The sequence below is a fragment of the Cryptomeria japonica genome, chromosome 1 (assembly GCF_030272615.1).
Source record: "Cryptomeria japonica chromosome 1, Sugi_1.0, whole genome shotgun sequence".
In the NCBI taxonomy this organism is placed as follows: domain Eukaryota; kingdom Viridiplantae; phylum Streptophyta; class Pinopsida; order Cupressales; family Cupressaceae; genus Cryptomeria; species Cryptomeria japonica.
The window spans coordinates 709380986-709401306 of record NC_081405.1 but is presented as its reverse complement, the minus strand read 5'-3'; the positions used below and the strand labels follow the sequence as shown (position 1 = coordinate 709401306).

The following is a 20321-nucleotide window of genomic DNA, read 5'->3' as shown; positions in this document are numbered from 1 at the left end:
GAGGTAAATATATAGAGAGGAGAGAGGAAGAAGCAGATAGAGATGGAAAAATGGAGATAGAAATAGAGAGACAACGAGAGAAGGAGAGATACAAAGCTCAAAATATATTAAGTGATAAATAAAAAGAGAGACAGAGAGAGGATATATATATATATATATAGAGAGAGAGAGAGAGAGAGAGAGAGAGAGAGAGAGAGAGAGAGAGAGAGAGATGGAAATGGAGATGGAGAGGGGGAAAGAGGAGGAGATAATGGCTAATCAAAATTTAGTCTATCTATAAATTAAAATTAAAAGTTGAAAATATAATTATTCTACAATATTTGAAATTTTAATAAGACAAAAAATAATAAATTAAATTAGTTATGTTAACTTTTAATTAATATTTGTAATTTCATAAAAAGACATACATAACTAAAATAAATTTCAAACTAAAATTCTAAATAAAAAAATTACAATAAAATAAACTAATTATGAAGTTAAAAATATCAAAATCCATATATTAATAAAACTTATAATTTAAAAAAAATTAATAATGAATAATAAACTTATCATGTTGACAAATAATTAAACATAAAATGAAACTATTTTTTTTAATTGAAACAAATGCAAAATTTTAAAAATCCATTTAAAAATCAACCAATAAAAAATAAATAATAATTACTTCAAAATAAAAATTAAAAATATATATATACAAAAACTAAGAAAATGTGGTGAACTTTTCTCAAATGTTTTTGAAGTTAATCAAATGAAAAATAAGTGAAAACATTAATTTTCTTATCGTGACGAAGCCCGCAAGCAAAACAGAGCCAAAGCTGAAAGATGAGATGGTAAAGTAGTCAGAGGTTATTCCGCGGAGATGACATCTGTTCGTAGTGAAATCATTACACAGAAATTGTTTCCTAAAATTGTGCAAATTTCCAAACATTAACATAATCCATAGAGATCCATAGACGATTCAAATCATTGAAAGCGTCTTGCCTCATTCTTTGTAATTTTTAACCCTTGATTTTCAAAAAAAAGGGTTGTTCGAAACGCATTCGGCGTAATCACCTGCAGGTCATTGCGGAATTTCACAATCTAACATGTCCGGTGGGCGAGGAACAGTGGGGGAAAAGCCAGCTCAGATAATGCTATGGATCTGTACCATCGGCACCGTGGCAGGTAATCCCATTTTTGAATGTGGACATTAATATTTTTCTCTGACCTTTGATTTTTGCTTTTTTTGGCACTTGGTATTTATTAATATCTCTATTATCTATACATTCCTCTTGTCTAACTAGGCTACCCATTTTTTAAATTTGGTCCAGGTCTTTGGATGACTGGAGCGAACAGACAGTTGCAAAACAGGGAAAAAAAGAAAAGTTTGGACGATAAACTCAAGGAGTTGGATTCAATTCCAGTCTCCTCTGATAAAAGCACAGTAGAAAAATGATACACCAAAAGAGTTCTATCAGGCAAGGGATCAAATTTGATTTAGTCGCCCACTTTAGATTGATTCAGGGCTGGAATTTGATTTATTGGTTCACTTTATGTTGAACTAGGTCCGACATTTGATTTGTTGGTCTAGTTTAGATTGACTTAGGGCTGAAGTTTGATTTGTTAGTGCTTCATTAGATTGTTTTTTACATGTCTCGCAAATTAATGATTGAAACCTTTTGGCTCATTTGCAATGTGATTTTTTGATAGTGTCGCAAAAGGGTTGTTTTATATCTTTCTGCACTTAAACTATAATAAGGACTGCATTTGGGCTGAAACAGTATTTATTGGCCTACCTGAGTTTGAGTTCTACATGCATTGCAGATTTTTTGTTCTAACATTTGCATTTGCAAGGTTGCTGTCAGTTGTATTGCCAAAGGTTGGTTGTAACTTTTTAGTCTTTAATGGTAATAGGAATGATTAAGTTTGGGATTATAGCGATTATGAGTGTTTTAAGGTTTTTGAATATATGGCAACCAGAACTTCAAATGTTTATTTCGATTTTTTAGTTTTTGTTTTTGTTGCACTGCGATTTCATTGTATTCTCAGTTATGTAAATCAAGATCTTTTTAACCCAAGTATTTCAGTGGGGAGGAATTAATGGGATGGTGTGGAAAAAAATATACATCCAATAAAAGCTTAAAGTGAAATTTTAAACGTTTCTGGTAATAACTTTGCCGAAGCACACAGTTGGGCATTTACTATTCACTGGAAGGAGTAGCTGCCCCAATGTTTGGAGTGAATTTGGTTTATTCCTGGGGCATTGTGTCTTGTTGATAGTTGGAGCATTCTGCACAAGCCATCCTTTTAATATGACACAGCATAAGTGTGACATAGGGTCTGGGCTCTGAATCTCACCAGCTCAAAATAAAAAAGACAGATTGGTGTATATGTACATTTTTATTAAATAGCCAGATGGATAGCATAGTAAACACTACAAGCAGCACTAGTTTTTCAGGTTGACTGCAGTTTCTTGTGCAATGTGAAAATGTGTGGTGATGGAGTCTACTTGTCCATGGTGAAATATTATACACTGCATGGTAAAGTCAGAGGGACACATTGAGATGTAATACATTTATTCCTAATTGACAATCTTTGTAAGTGGATCTTTCTGCTATAGAAATTTGTTTCAGGCTGCATAATTTTTGAGAGAAGCGAAGGCAATTCAAAAGTCAGCTTCATACAAGCATTGGAATATTAATAGATGAATGTCAACAATACTAATAGTTTACTGTCTACTTTTTTTTCTCCAATTATATATTTGCCTGCTAGATTATGAAGGAATTGGGTTTTATTCTCTGGTTTTCCATGGTTCACTTATTGTGTGTATTTTAGTTAGAAATGCAATAGCATATTTTCAGATGAATTGAGAAAGTTGTTTTGGTATTTTATGGTTGGGGGTATTGAATGGAAATGTGGTACACACTAAGCTGAGGCAACTGTATTGTTTATCTTTCGTATTAAAGCCCAAGCTCAAGGTAGTTTATATTTAGAAATTGTTTAGGTCTTTTTCCTGATGTCATGTCTTGTTTAATACATCTTTGTAAGTCTGCAGGAACAACATATGAAGATAGGAATACTTAACCCAGTACTCTCAAATACTTGCGTTATGCCATGCAGGAGAACCTTTTTGAGGACCCGTTGAGCCTCTTTGTTAGGCAAATAATGTAGAATGCTTCCTTAATACAGTAGGAGAAGTTTTCCTGGACAAGCTTGTAAATAGACCTCTTGCCTGTTTTAAGATTTTTTATTAGAGGGAATTAATCTTATCTTGAGATAGTTTATATTACAGGGAAGGCACACTGATTGTCTTGAAGCTATCACTTGGCTTTGCCTGACAGTCAAAGTTTGATATTTGAAAGGATGTATACATCCTGAATCTGCATTAGTTTATTATCCACGACTTTGCCTACATGAGTTTGAGTTAACAAATTCTTATTTCTTGTTTCTCGATATCTGTAACAATGTGACATAGAAGAAATTAAAATTATGCAAGTGATATGGATTAATCAGGAGCTATTTTGAGTACCTGTTGAGCCATCTTTATGAGGCAAGGTATGTAGAATGTTTCCCTAATACTGTAGGAGAATTTGATATCGGTTCCTGGACAAGTATACTGTATATCTAATACACCTTGTTTGTTTTGAGATTTTACGTTACAGCCACAAGGAATGCACCTAAGTTATCTTAATCACATAGGACATTTTATTAAATGAGTTTTTCAAGTGGGTCTTTGCCTCTCTCTTGAGAGTTTCTATTACATGGTAGGCAACTGAATCATTTTGAAGCTATAACCTTCAGAGTATGCCTTTCTCTTCAGAGTTTCTATTATGGAGACTTCACCTTGTCTTATTGCACTGGACATTTAATTTAAAAAAAATCAAATGGGTCTTGATCTATCTTGAGAGTTAATATTACAGGGAAGGCATGCTACTTATCTTGAAGCTATAACTTGGCTTTTCCTGACAGTCATTAGTTTGATATTCTGAATTTCTAAGAGACTAATTCATCCTTAATCCACTATTGGTTTATTATCCACGAGTTTGACGACATAACTCTGCAAAATCTTATTTAATATTTCTTGTGACTTCATATCTGTAACAGTGACATAGAAGAAAGTAAGATGATGTAAGTAATACAGTTATAATCAGGGGTTAGTTTGAGAACCTGTCGAGCCCTCTTTATGAGGTAAGGTATGTAGAATACTTCCCTCATACTGTAGGAAAAGTTGAAAGCGCTTCCTGGACAATTATGTCAAATACACCTCGTCTCTTTCAAGATTTTACATTATAGGGAATGCGCCTAAGTTATCATAATTGCATAGGGCATTTGAGTAAATAAGTTTTTCAGGTGGGTTTTTGCCGCTCTTGAGAATTTCTATTACAGGGAAGGAAACTGAATCATTTTGAAGCTATAACTTTTAGAGTTTGCAAGACTGTCATTAGTTTGGGATTCTAAGAGACATGTTCATCCCAAGTTCCTATCAGTTTGTTACCCATGGCTTTACCTGCACATGACTTGCAAATTCTTATTTCTTGTTTCTTCATGTAAATAAGAGTGATGTAGAAGAAAATAAGATGTGAGCAATATGGATTATAACAAGGAAGTTTGATTAAGAGTATCTCAGGACAGAAGGATACTCATTTCCCATCCAGAGCCTTATGCCCAATTTTGCTCTAAATTCACAATGTTTCCTAACCCCGTTTTGTAGAACTGGCCAATTTGTATGTTTCTGTTTTTTCTTTAAACTATGACCTAAATTCTTAGATGATTTGGCTCGACAGTTTTGGACTGCTATTATTAATGAAGTATGCAGATCGTGCAGTGTGATAATGATTTTTATTGATTAAATTGCTACTCTTTGGTACTTTCTGTCTGTCTGTTTTTGTTGCCGGAGATATTTGTAGTTGATTAAAATACCATGATCAAAGGAGATTTTGTTAAGAATACAACCCAGTATATCCAATTACTAAGTTGATCTATATCATATGCCACTAACATCCCTATTTTTAAATAATCACATTGAAAAAGGACTTTTTTACTAATGCAATTTGTATTTATATTTGCATATAAGATTTATTCTGCATATACAATTATCTATCTAAAATTTCTCTTTATGCAGCTTAAGATAAATACTGGATTTAATGTAGTGAAAGGACATGCCAAAGCAATGCCAACGCTTTCAAATATTTTGATTCTTGTGCTTCTGGAGCATACCTATTATACTTGAACATTTATGGTTTCTCCAATTTGTGTAGCGAACAGAGATCAGAGTCTTTCCATCTTGAATCTCATCATCTTCTTGGACAAGTTATTATCAAGTTTACAATTACTAGAGCCTTTTTGAAGTGCAACTAACAAACAATTCATTACTACATTTGCAAATGTTTTGGATCAAACTATGTGCGTGATTTAAGGTCCTCCTCCTTGGTTCTCATCATATTCTTGGACAAGTTACGTATTAATTTTACAACTATTAGAACCTTTGTGAAGTCCAACTACAAACAATTCATTACTACATCTGCAAATGACTTTTGGATCAAACTATGAACATCATTTAAGGTCTGATGTTTTGGGTGCCTTTACTGCTCTCAGGTTTTTCTCTGATGAGAGTTTAGTAGTAGGTAACAGGATCCAAAATGTCAAACCTTAAATCAACTACACAGCTTGACTCTGAAGACTTGCAAATTGATACACTATTACACTATTACAAGTTAACTCTCAAATCAAACATTAGTATATTTTCCCATATCAGAGCTTAAGCTTCTGCAAATGATATTCTTAGATTGGATGGCACTTAATGGTTCCTTCAGATCAGTTTTCTCCTCCAATTTGTTAGATTTTATGCATATATATTTGATCTTATGGAGTGTAAATCTTCATAACTGATTAAGTTATTTTGTAGTTTTTAGTTCATCAAAACCGGCAGTATTGTTCAAGGCACCATATGTTTTTCTGCCAAGGCAAAGAGGAATTGGTCCCATGGAAAAGATAGAAATCAAGAAGTGGAAAACTGTCAATAACTTTTCTAATCCCTGTTTGTAATACAATAAATGGCTAGCCAATACAGCTTATATACATGCACACACATAAGAGATCTTTCAATTGTACAGGTTGAAATATAATTTTGATTAGGTTTTAGGCCATCAAATTTGGCCTAGAGCATGCGAGTTTATATTTTTCAAATGGTAATTTTATTTTATTTTGTTTTAACAGGGATCGTCTGCCTGTGGTCATTGGTAACTTAATTCACTCTCTCCCTTGAGATTCATGGTTGGTTTTCATAAACCACAGGTATAAAATATTTAAATATTTCAGAAGCATCAAAACTCGGGTTGAGCTTGTTGTAAAGCATTTTGGAATATAGTCTGGCTTCATGCATCTAGTATAAGGGGCATGCAATATGAATTGAGAGAAATCGATTCATGTGTCAGCAATAAGTTAGCTATCTGCACGGGTTTAACTTACCTAGTTAAAGAGGAGGGAACTTTTGAGTAATCTTTAGAACCAACCATTCCATCATGATTGATCTTGTTACATGCTAGAGCAGATAAAGTTGTTATGGTTAAATTTATTCAATAAAATTGGTTGTTATCGGTGGAAACTAGATTCATCATCCTATTAAAGGGTAGTATTAGCGAGATGGGTTGAAACATAGTTGCATGATTAACCACATACAACAATAAATTTACCAATTCAATTCCATTTGTACAATTAAACCAACAAGGTAGATAATGTCATCTTTGTTGGTCATAAAGGTATAATGCACTTTACTTCATTAAAGCTTGATAGACATTAAGTTTCGACAATCCATGAGATAATAATCTGCTGTTTCCAGATTAGATTGTGTGTGAATTTTTGCATCAATCCAGAAACAGCAGATTATTTTTTCATTAAAGCTTACTTATCATATGAATCACATGGGAATGGAATAACAAAGTCTCTCTTTATTTCCCATATGTTCAATTTATAATATGCATATATCATAGCATACTAACCTAGTGCATCTTCTCATATGAGTAAAATCATATTCTCATGAACCTTGAAAGGGGTACTGGTAACAGTCTTTTAATTTATATTAAATGTGGACCTATGTTACTGGGTTCCTCTGAAACCTGTACTCGTATGGGTATGGTTCGGGTCTTGGCTTGGTTCCCCACTAGGTTCACCTAGGTTCCCTCTTGGGGTGCCCAAGAGGGACCTTGGTGAACCTAGGGGGACCCAAGGGCTGTGCCAAAAAAATAAGAAAAAGGCTACTTTTTTAAAAACATTTTTTATTAACGAAAAAAAATGCCTGCATACATAAGTTTATCCTTGAGTGATAAAATTGTGAAAATGGCATGCATCATGAAGGTTTGTGTGGTTTCAAAGGCCTTAATTAGAGCTTGGTGGTGCCGGTTCTGCCCTCGACCTTGCCTTGTATCACAAGAGGAAACGCGTGAGCGGCCTATTGGGGACATTGCCCCCAACCTTGCTTTGTATAGCAAAAAGAAACGTGCAAGGGGCCTATCGGGGACATTACTTACCCCTATAAACCCCCAAGGGGCTCTTCCCCTCAACCCCATTGGGGGCATTGCCCCTTGACCCCACCAGGGGCATTGCCCCTAGACCCCCATGAGGGGCGTTGCTCCTCAACCTCATTGGGGGCATTTCTCCTCAACCTCGTTGGGGGTGTTGCCCCCAAACCCCCTTGAGGGGTGTTGCCCCTCAACCCCATTGGGGTCTGCACTTCAAGACCCCCTCTAGTTATTAGGATCTCTTGTGTTGTCGGGAATAATCATTATGTCATTATGTTATGTTGTTATGTTATGTTTATGTTGTCGTCGGTAATAATGAATTACGGCGGTCAGTTAGTTAGCCGACGGGTAGGTAGTTGGAGTCGCGACGGTTGTGTCGCACCCCTTCGGTAGTCATATATTGTATCACCTCCGGGTGTTAGAGGACATGTATTGTTAACGACGGATATAATATGAACATCCTTTGACATTAATGGAAAGCTTATTCTGGTACTTTTATATTTGCATTGTACATTGCTGTTCAATTTCTGTATTCTTCCTGTTTACCCAGGGAGGTAAACATTTGGCGCCGTTGCCGACACGAACTCAGGAACGGAAGACACGGATGGCGCACAGACACAATGGGCCTACCCGTTGGTGAAGTAAACCCGGAGAACCGACGACAGCAAAAGACGTGTTGTGTTTTGATTTATGTGGGGAGAAACATGAAATTGTACCACAATTAATGCCCAATTTACTGAATAAAGAGAGAAATAAGAAATTAGAAACCGACGAGTGGGAGGCTGCGCAGAAGGCTTTGATTCTGGAACAACGTGTAGAACGTAGACGGAGGCTGAGGCAACTTGCCGAAGGACGACCTACCGAAGGGTTGCCCGAAGGGAACCAAGGAGGTGTCACGGAAGGTGCAGAAGCCGAGGGGAATTTCTACGCGTCGCCAGACTACGGTAGAGCGAGAAGCCTTGAAGAGTTTCTGGAGGAAACTAGGTTACGGAGAGAACTAGTTGAAGAGACTCGAGATCAGTTCAAAAACTTATCTCTCACGCCACAAAGGGAGGATCACCGAAGGGAGCCGCGCACGGGTGACGACGAAGCGCCACAAAGGGAGGATCACCGAAGGGAGCCTGGCACGGGTGACGACGAAGGGGAAGTTAACCGCACGGTAGGTACAAGGCAGAACACCGTACCTTTGGTCACCACCACAGGAGGCATCAGCGGCATCGGAGGGAGCAGCACCAGAGGGCAGACACAGCCACAACCACCTCCAAGTAGACGATTTCCATCAATGGCGACCAAACAGAAGTTACCCAAATTCAACGGGGATAGCAAAGATGATCCCGCACGGCATTGTCGTACATGCGAAACCATCTGGACAGCCAACGGGGTGACTGACCAGGATGAATGGATGAAGCAGTTCCCCGCCACACTGAGAGGAGTGGCTATTGACTGGTACGCAGACTTGGATAAAACCAGTGTAACTACATGGGATGAATTGAAGAAGGCATTCGAGAAGGAATTCCGGCTTCTCCGGGATGATAACGAGATAGTTTCCGAAATCTACGGAACAAAGCAAGGAAAGAAGGAGACTGTACGGGCGTACGGGCGCCGACTAAAAGAGTTAGTCGGGAAAATGGAAAGCCAACCGGCCGATGGCTTGAAGAAGAGGTGGTTTGTCGAGGGTTTGAACCCTAAGCTACGACGGAAGATGAAAATTGTGCCTCCAACATCCTATGACGACGCATACAACCGGGCCATGGACCTGGAAAGTGAAAATAAGACGGCCAAAAAGAAGAAGAATAGACCTTCATCATCATCTGAAGATGATGACACATCGGAAGAAGAGAGTAGTAGTGACGAGAAGCCGAGGAAGAAAGTCACAGCCCTTCAAAAAGATATGGAAAGGATGTTAAAAGAATTTAAGACAATGAAGGGGACTACAAGTAAGGACGATGAACTATGGTGCACGGAGTGTAAGGAGAGCGGCCACACGAAAGGTGCCTGTCCCAAGAAGGCATTTTGCGACATCTGCCAGATTATGGGGCATTCTACGAAGGAATGTCCATACAATCTGAAGGCACGTAACCAGCAAGTGCTCTTTGCGCAGGAGCAGCCATCCACATCGGAGGCAAACAATAATGCATCATCTGGAGGATACCGGGACAACAGACGCGGCGGTGGAAGGAATAGCAACAATACCAATAACGGAAGCCGTATCCAGTATGACGTCAAGGGCCGGCCAATTATCCAATGTAGGGCCTGTAATCAGTGGGGGCACTTCGCCCGTGATTGCACGAAGGAAGCCACCCCTCAGCACCTCTGCCGTTGGTGTGGGCCAGGCGACCATGAGGACGCAAATTGCCCGCAGGCAGGGGTGAATCTCCTCAACATTGAGAAGGCTGAGAAGACTGGTGAGAAAGAAGTATTGGCGATCACCCGCGCCCAGACGAAAAAAGCCACTTATCCCGACCCCCGTACGGAGAAGGAGAGATTACGGGAGGCAAAGGCCAATATTGAACGTGAGATGACAACCGAACGACGGGACAACGAGGTGGCGAGTACATCATTCCGTACGGAAGTGGAAAATAACATCATTGGGCAAATATTGCAGATGGAGGTGCCGATAAAGGTAAAAGACCTTCTAGACTCTATGCCACAATTGAGGACTGCCATCCTCACCAATGTGCAAAGCACCGCATCGTCGAGTGCACCACAGGTAGGGGTTCCCGCCACCGCTACGAAGAGTACACCACAGGTGGAGGTTTCCGTCAGCCCTTCGACTGACCCGATGTTACTAGCCTTGAGCAGTGGTAGACACCCAGCTGTGGTAGAAATGGGTATCTGTGGGACCATTCTGAAGGACACCATTGTGGACGGTGGATCTGGGGTGAATGTACTACCAGAAGAAACATGGAAGCGGCTGGGGAAGCCCACCCTGTGGCCACCCACATTCAACCTGGTGGGAGCGGACCAACACGGCATTAAGCCACTCGGCCTGTTGATGGCCCAGCAAGTGACAATTGGTACGCAACCATTCTTGTTAGATTTCGTGGTCATTCCCTCGAAGAAGAAAGGCTATGACGCCATCCTGGGGAGAGTGTGGTTGATCAACGCAAGGGTAAACCACAACTGGAAGAAAAATACACTTTCCATGGAGAAGGGAGGGCGAAAATATACCATTGACCTACACACCCAAAATGTCGGCGAAGAGCTCGCCTCTTCCGACTCGGAGGACTCTAATAAAGGGGAAGGGGGTCCCGATGGAAGTAAGGGCAAGAACGCGATGGAGCCGAACAGTGAAGGGGTGCTAGAATTGGAGGGATGTTCTGAAGATGAGAGATGCTCACTTAACGGGCTCTTCCATTGGCAGATGGAAGATTACGAAATGTTCCAAAGCTACAGGCTCGAAGTAGAGGAACCAGAGCAACCAACAGAGGTGTACCTGCCGGAATACAAAGAATATTGGAAGGGAGACGCCCCAAACCCTGGCGACGTAAATAATCCGAAGAGTGTCGGCACCGATTGGAACCCTGTGTGGAAGGCCGCAGCCTTCAAAATCTTTATTATCCTTCTTCTTCTTATGTACGGGAAGGAGGTCGTGGTCCCTGTAGAATTTGTGGTTCCAGGTCTTTCAATGACCAGTGAAAATAGATTGGCCACCAACGGGTACAAATGGAAACCTTACCACGCGAAGCGCGCAGGGGACCCGAGAGGCCAGACAGACACTCGAGAGTCCGGAGGGGGACCTGAGAGGATGGAAGGAGACTCGAGAGGCCGGGCAGGCGACTCGCCAGGTATAGGACCAAAACAGGAGACTGTCGAGCGAAGAAAACCAAGAAGGATGAAGGGCAATCCCAGAGACACGGGACCCAAACAGACGACTTTCTAAGACATCTAAATTAGGAGAGGGAAAAAAAAAAAAAAAAAACCCGTACGGTCGTATGACAGGCGACCGTACAGTCAAAAAAATAATTTAAAAAAAAAAAAAAAAGAAAGAAAGAAAGAAAAACGAAGGAAAAGAGACCACCGTACGGTGGCACCACCAACAGTGGACACCACCGAAGGTGGAACCCACCGTGCGGTGGAAGCCATCGTGCGGTGGACACCACCGAAGGTGGAGCCCATCGTGCGGTGGAAGCCACCGAAGGTGGAAGCCGCGAAGGGCCGCGTGGGCATAAAGCCGCCTACCGAAGGGAAAACCGCCGAAGGAGATAAAAAGCTACCGAAGGGAAAGCCGCACATGCCGAAGGAAGAAAAGCAGCCGAAGGGAAGACAATCACCGCACAAATGCAGAAAGAACCAATTACACCGCACGAAGTAGGGAAGTCACCGCACGATTGGAGGTGGTATGGCGGGACATTACAGTGCCTAAAAAAAAAAAAAAAAAAAGACGACGGATTGAAAAATGATTCGATGACATCTGGAGCCTGGACACTGAAAATATTGGAGTGTAGAAGAAGGGTTTTTGACATCATAAAATATCACAGAAATGCAGTGCGCCATGGACTTTCATGGGGTTCTGAAGGTTGTAAATTGGTGTTGGCGGCGGGGGCGCTGCCCCTCGACCCCGCCCTGTACTGCGACAGGGAGCGCATCTGGGGCGCTGCCCCAGGACCCCGCGAGGGGCGCTGCCCCTCGACCCCGCTGGGGCGTTGCCCCAGACCCCGCGGGGGCGCTGCCCCTCGACCCCGCTGGGGGCGTTGCCCCCAGACCCCCAGTTTATTTTGGAGCTACAAAATACCACGGGAAGTGTTGTGCTTGTCCGTACTGTGAGAAGGAAGCCTGCAGCTAAGCATTGGCGGGAATGCCATAAGCCGTAGAGGGAGACGGATTTGGAGGTTGGGAACAAACAGAGTTTGAGGGAAGGCATTGCAGGTCCGCACAGTTGTATGACACCAGGGAGTTATTCAGTTCAGTTTTTAGCCTTTGGGGAGTGTGATGGAGGATTTGAGGTGTCTCCTAGCATTTGTGCCAGTGGATTGTGGCCACCTCCAGGCATGACTGGTACGCTTTGAGGAACTCGGAGGATGTCTCGGTTGGACGTGAGATTGCCGTGGTGGATGCACAGAGGGCTTGGGAGGAGCTGACCACCAGGTTGGAGGCAATAGTCGCGTGAGACTTAGTTCAGCGTACCCAGGAGAGCGGCATGGGTGGCTATCAAGGACAAATTGGCTAGGGAGACAGTATCATTTGAGTAGCAGTTGGTGGAAGCTGAGACTGAAAAACGTGTTTTGCAGACAAGTTTGGGTTAGGCACAGGAGGACTGTGATGGCTAAGGAAGCCATATTGGTGAAATCCGCACTTGAGCATCGGATGGTAGAAAGGGGTTTTCAGGCGAGGACGCAGCAAGTGTATAAGATCTGGGCCCGACTAGCGTCAGTAGTTCCTGCCGTTCCTCTCTAATTTGTATTAAGTCGTCGGAGTCGACTTCTTTTCTTGGGGGGGATGATGTTGTCGGGAATAATCATTATGTCATTATGTTATGTTGTTATGTTATGTTTATGTTGTCGTCGGTAATAATGAATTACGGCGGTCAGTTAGTTAGCCGACGGGTAGGTAGTTGGAGTCGCGACGGTTGTGTCGCACCCCTTCGGTAGTCATATATTGTATCACCTCCGGGTGTTAGAGGACATGTATTGTTAACGACGGATATAATATGAACATCCTTTGACATTAATGGAAAGCTTATTCTGGTACTTTTATATTTGCATTGTACATTGCTGTTCAATTTCTGTATTCTTCCTGTTTACCCAGGGAGGTAAACATCTTGTAACATTAGAAACTTGATTACAATGACAGGGTGAGGAGGAATTGGGATCTAACTCCTGAGTGTGTTGACAGAGACATTATTGTTGCACAACTTGGCATAAAATATCTTTAGATGAGGCAGCTTGTATAGTACATGGCTAGTGGAAAAGTGGCATTGTAACTTACTGTGTTTCAAGTGAAATTGAACCAAATGTTGACTTTGATGCTTTTGATGAAGAGCAATATGAAGATTATTAAATATTGATTGTAATTTTCATTGTGTATTGACATTTGACGAATCATCAAATTATGAATTTACAAATATTTTCATTTATGCAAATTATGAGGTTTATAAATATAATTTTTATTGTCAATTATGAGTATCTTTGTTTTATACTATATAATTTTAAATATTTTAATACATACATATACATATCATATACACACACATACATATATCTGAACCAGTACCCGTACCCAAGGAAAATGAAATTCCATACTGCCATGCCTGTACTTATACCCTCACCCGCACCTGTACCAGAACCGGTAACTTAGTGAAAGACGTATTCTTTGTAGCATAGATTAAATAGTCACAGTTCTCGCAAAACCAACCTGCGTAGGGTATTTTTGCAGAAAATTGGCAAGTTAATCACCAAAATTGTGGCAAAACTAGGCAAAATAAATGCCTAAAACCCCATGTTGCAGTACAGTTGCAGGCAGCATGTGAAGACACCATGTGACAGATATAGATTCTCATGCTGTGTGAAGACACTCTCAACCAACCATGTGCATGCACGTGGCAAATGTAAAAAAAATCACTTGGACACATTTTCCAGTTGTAACCTATTGAGGCCACTTCTTTATATCTAGACACTTGTCAAACACTATGACTACGTCTTCGAATCTTCGCAACCACAATGCTGCTACTTCGCTTTCACAATGCTGCCCCTTCTCTTTCACATTGAAGTTAACAATTTGCCAATTTTGCTTGAAAATAATAAAATATCGCTATCAATTTTTTTCAAGGTATTGGGATGTAGGGATATCTTGTGGAGTATTTGCAAATCATAGCATTCTTTCTCAAAAAATGAAGTGTTAATAAAATTTACCTAACCAGAAGTCAAATTGAAGTTTTCCCTTAGATTCTCATTTTTTCAGCTGTCAATTTTTTTGTAAACTTTCTTCCTTTTGATAATCTGTTCTTTTAAATGCTTTTTTCTTAGACAGAAATTGTAGTAACCGCGCTGAGTAATAAAACACCCTACCTATGTATAATGTGCATACATGGGATGATAGTAAACAATTGTAGATTGCCAGATGTATTGGTATTTCCTTGAGACACAATAAACCAGGGATTTTTAATCGAAGTACCAATAAAACAAACGCAATACGGATGCTATCTTACTTTAACTTAAAAAGTGCTATAAATGTTACATATACTTTTGCTCACAAAATCAAGACGTGACACCTTATGTTAGTATGGGAGTTAGAAAAAGTTTTCATGCCGAGCACTAAGGATTATACTCAAATATGTGATGCTCATTTGCTCCTAAGGTGTACATTACTGGTTGGGACAGCAAATTTGCACTCACTGTTCATACTAAGGCCAAAACTACTCATTGAAATGATAGCAATATTAAGCCAAACACATAAAGGATGGATACCTCCATCCAACAGTTTATTTCTGTTCAGGTTGAGATTGCTTTTCAAGTCCTCTTACCCTGATTCAGTTTGCATTTTTTAAGAACTTGAGGAGTCCTCAATCAGACAATCGCTTGTACTTTCTTTGGCCTTCTGACCCAATGCTTATTCAATTTATCACTTGCCCATGCGATTCTTTGGTTCTAATTTCTGTATCATTCATGAGTATCCAATGCATATTAATAATCTCAGTTTAGATCATATGCCTAGATCTGTCGTTGTCTGAATTGTCTGAAGAGACAAGCTGCCAAGTTTAATTTGTTAACCTATTCTTTCAATTTGCTGGTTTGGTATACTTTTGAAGAAGCTAGTGAATCTAGTTTTTCACCTGTGCTCCCAAATGTTTCCAATTTCAGGTTCTATGCCAGAGCAATTTGAGGGTGGCATTTTGCATTTGAATCGTTATAAACTTCACTGAAAGTAAATGTCTGGTCTCTAAATATGCCTTGTGCCATGCCCCCGCCAAACTAGGGTTAGCAGCCCTTAATAAAAAATAAATAAACAGATCGCAGCCTTTAAACTATAATCTAGACGTTTGGATAGCAGCGGCTTAATAAAGGAACTCGATTAAGGATATTATGGTCAGGTTCCAAAAAGGTATTAAAAAATTAAAACATTTCATTTCCTCTCATTTACAGATATAAAAGGGAGAATTAATCATTTGGAGGGTATGAACTCACAATCAATTCAGCATATTAATTCAAAATATCAATTCAGATCAGCAACTTAGAAAATACAATCAGCAATATATATAATTCAAGCAAACAATCATTATAAAACATTCAATTATTATTTAAAGGGTAATCTGCTCTTTACTTTCATTCTCACGATGGATCATGTTGTATGATCTGAAATGATGAAATATTTTTACAATGTATTCAAGAAATCTTTCACAAATCTTCATGGACTATGGAAACTACTTGAATTTAAGGATTAGATTGCCAATCCATTAAGAAATATTAATCAACAATAGTTTAGCAAATATATAAGTTAGATGTCTTGAATTCTAGGTAGTATTTGCAAATTGGAAGGACAAAATTTCTTTTGGGCTCATGGGATGGGCTAAGGGTTGGAAGGACAGGGTCTTTGGCATTGTCACTGTTGGGCTAGGGCAAAGTTCCTCTAATTTAGCAGATTTGCAAAGTATTTTCAAGGAATTCACAGTTTGATCAATTTTATGTATTGTGCTAAGATTTATTGTCTTCAATATATATCATACATTTGTAATCTTAGATAAAACTATATTATATTTTGAGTGAATATTATTGTTTAAAGAATATCTCAAAAGGGGGCATTACAATGGGTATCAAAACTTTGATCTTGCTAGTTTGAAGATCAACTAATAAAGTATGTGCAATTGAGCAAAAGAGTTCAAAGAACCTTGAAAAGAGAAAGGAGAAAACTAAAAGTAGCAACCCAATTCAAGGTAATTAAATGGCTGCTCATGAGGGAAATCAAGTAAATGAATTGAAAGCTTATATGGAGAAATAAGAGCAAATAACACAATTGCTTTTCCAAGCAATTCAAAACATGAATAATACAATTAATGCCCTTAGGCCTAACAAAACCAATGGAAGAGATGTTAATTCAAACCATTTGAAGAATAACAATAGGACCCCATTAAGATCTTCATTGAGAACGACAAGGCCTACATTCTTACCAAGAGAGGAGCAATAACGAGAAGAAGAATCCAATATGGTAGTAAATAACATTGATAAATGTGGAAGCATATTCAAGAATTGATCTTGACTTTAAAAGGCATGTTCCATTTAAAGAATATTGCAATGCAAGGTCAAGAAATACTTCAAGATGAGAAGGAAGGCTGCTCAACAAAGATTTATTACAAAGAGCAAGTAAGATGACTCTTTTGACTTTTGATGGTTTGGGGAAGGTCATTTCTCGAGCATGAATTAAAAAACTAGATACTTATATTTCTTTTAGTCCCATGACAGAAGATGAATGTCATGTCCCCTTTTGTTTAAAATTGGATTTTGGTCATTGTTAACCCATTTTATTCTACAATAGACTAATCAGACAAGTGTAGGAGTAATTTATTTAATATTAATTATTGTCCAAATGTTTGCAACATCAAGAGGACAATTACATGTTAAATTTAGCATTCATGAGGCACGATTTGTTTTGTGTTTTTCTATCATAGTTGTGTGAATTGTTGGTTGTTTTGAGTTTGGGGGATGTGTTTAGTATGATGTTGTTATTTAGTTTGTAATCAGATCTATATGCTAGTATTTCCAATTGGAACTCAAAACTATATCAAATTGTGGTATTTGGAGTTAATTGGGTGTACCAAATTTGTCATATTTTGTGAGTTGTGTAGAATTTTGTTGTTGAAAACTAAATCAATTGTTAATGTTTTAGATTAGATCTTAGACCTAATTATTCGTTGTTAAATATCAGAAAATTCATTCTAGAGGTGTTCTATCAAGTTTCATTCAATTTAATGTACTTTTTGTGCAAAGACTAGCTGACTAGTTTTGGTGTTTTCAGTGGAATTGCCAAATTAATTTATGAATTTATTTTTAGATTTGAAATTAATCATTAATATGTTTTTTAGGACATTACAATGGTATCAGAGCACGATCTTGCCAATCTAGGGAGTGAAGTCAGTTGATAATATGGGTGAATTCTTTAATCTGGATGTAGATTTTTTAATTGACTTGCATAATCGACTTCAAGAGGTACAAAATAACCTAAATTTTTTACGGTGGAAGAAAAAAAAAGGTCATCTGGATGAAGATCTTGATAAAATTTGTAGATGGCAAGCAGATTATAACTCCCTTCCTAATGAGATCAAAGCAAAAATGACTTGCAAAGAATATGTAGAACTTGCAAGCTAAGGAAAAGCGAATCTCAAAAAAAGAGGAAGGACACTACAAGAATCAAGGTAAGGGAGAGATGAAGAATAAATTTAAGGAAGAATCTCAAATGAATCCATACCATGCAATAGTACCTACACAAGAGAAGATAAAAAATAATAAACCAAGGGAAATGCTACTATACAAAGAAGAAGAATCAAAATCAGAGGTTGAAGGTAAAGGCATTTTAATTGAAAAATGTTCCTTTAGATAAAATCAATAAAAAAAATTCATTGCATAGATTATGAAGATATTTCAAAAGATTAGAGACACTAATTGAGTGTGTAAGTAGTGAAGAGAAAACCCTTGTGCAAGAACACAATAAATTTAACATGCAGGGTGATGGAAGAAATTTACTTGTTCAAGGTGAAGCTTTTGATATAAGGGAAAAGGTATTGGCACATGGTGATCCATTTACAAAGTAATATTATGGATGGATTTTCTCTTAAGAGCAACATTTTGGTTAACCCTAACTCATGGGTTTTCGATCAAGAAAATGAAGTTGTTGAAGATATTCCAATGAAGTCTCTTTTGGCAAATGAGAATGAGTATTTTAAGTGCAACCATAAGTATAGAAATATCTCATATTCATTACTTTTTGTCATTGCAAAAAAATTGTGATCATGGAAGGCATGCAAGAATGGGTGATAGAGTAAGGGATATAACTTGCATCCAAGGGCATGTGGATTCTTAAACTCAAGTTTAGATTATTGTTGCATATGGGATTCAAATAATATCTCGAGAATTGAAGCAAGAGTAAGCTTTGTTATCTTTATTGAGTTGCCCACTTATAACATTTAGAGTGAAATGAAGCTTGAGATAAATCAAATGAAATTTGAGGTACATCCTAATTGCATTGTTAAAGATTAGTGTTCATGGCTATTGGCCACTAATGGGAGTCCAATACCACATTTGAAGATAAGTTTATAAGGGATAGTCTTGTCTGCAACAAGAACATTTGAAATCATTTTGATATTCAAAATTTTGAAACTAATTATATTATGGTGATGTGGACAACCAACTATAATCAAGATGAAGGATTCAAGGTGGATATGACATTGCAAACTTCTATCATCTTGAAGGCAAGGCGATGGATAATCTATTTGGGTAACCAAGACCATAATGCTTAGAACATATAGGTTGGTTATTCATGCATGTTGATGTGGGATCCTGGTATTTTTCCAAAGAATTACATAATGAAGAAATACATAAGGTTGAATTATTTGATGAAATTAATATCATAGCCATAAGAAGATGGTGCATTCCATGTATTTAGATGGGTAGAGGGCTGATCATAACCTTGAGTCAAGATAAAGTTTGTTTTGAGTTATATTCTATAAAAACTAACTAGGTTATTGAATTTCAATGTTTGTAACTTTTGGAGAAATATACCATCACAGAAGAAAAAATAGAGTTGAAAGACAAGAAATATGTAGGATCTCTTCAAAAGGATGTAGACGAGATATTAAGAAGTTTGATAAATAGAAATGTCAAAGTTTTTATTCTCATACATCTCAAGGCTCTAGGTTGGTTACAATTCGTTGATGAGCTTACATTTAAAAGTGTGAAAATGTTAGAAAGAGAATCCAAAGTTTGGCTCTAGGTTGGCTACAATTCATTGATGAGCTTACATTTAAAAGGGTGAAAATGTTAGAAAGAGAATATAAAGTTTGGGAAGTAGAAGTTACCAATGAGTATTTGTATGACTAGAGGATTATTAATAGTCTATATTCAATAGGAGAAGTTAAGTGGGCAACAAATTGTTTGGCAATCAAGTGCATGCAAGCTATGTTACTCCTTGGTGAGCAATATAAACCTTAGATTCAACAAAAGAAGAGGTTCAAATATATGTTTCCAAGATCATCTACAAAGAAAGCATTTCTACATGCCATTGGTGTTGAACACACCAATTTTGTCTTCTATTTTGATTTGGCATCACACTACTCTTAGTCATGTTTATACAAGGAACACATGAAGTACAAATTCTAGTCTTGTGGTTTCTAGGAGTTTGGCATTCAAAAATATGATGCTACAGGAAGAAGATATGATTAAAAATGGAAACTTTAAGTAGATGTTCATTATGACTTGATAACATTAAATAATCCTTGTTTAATGATTTACAATGTTGTTGATTTTGAATGGTTCTAGTAGTCTTCCAGTGCTTATGGGGGGCATTTTAATCATTATATGGTCAAATCAATTTTTTATATGACCTATATTGTTGGTTCATTACTCATTTGTATGGCAGATCATAGCATTTACCAACTTTGAATGGTTGATTGCAACTGGGCTCACTTGCATAGGAGTTAATATGAACACATTCATGAATCTTGCAACTTATGTTTCAAACTTGGGAAAGAATGATTTTCAATTTGTGGCTATTTATAGAGGTTTTGCAGCCCTTACATGTGTGTTCACCCATCTTACAAGGGAGACACTATGGTTTACTACCCAAGTTGGTCATTTATGCTTAGCTAGAATTAGAAAGCAAAGAACAAACCACAAGCTACGA

The 20321-nt window shown here is 38.2% G+C and overlaps 1 long non-coding RNA gene across 1 annotated transcript; it reads left to right on the top strand.

The window, feature by feature from the left end:
• Positions 1-736: 736 nt before the first annotated feature.
• On the top strand, positions 737-1771 carry LOC131062507 (uncharacterized). The gene is made up of 2 exons (XR_009110904.1): positions 737-1161; positions 1308-1771. It is a non-coding gene; the product is annotated as an uncharacterized LOC131062507 (long non-coding RNA).
• The last annotated feature ends 18550 nt before the right edge of the window (positions 1772-20321 follow it).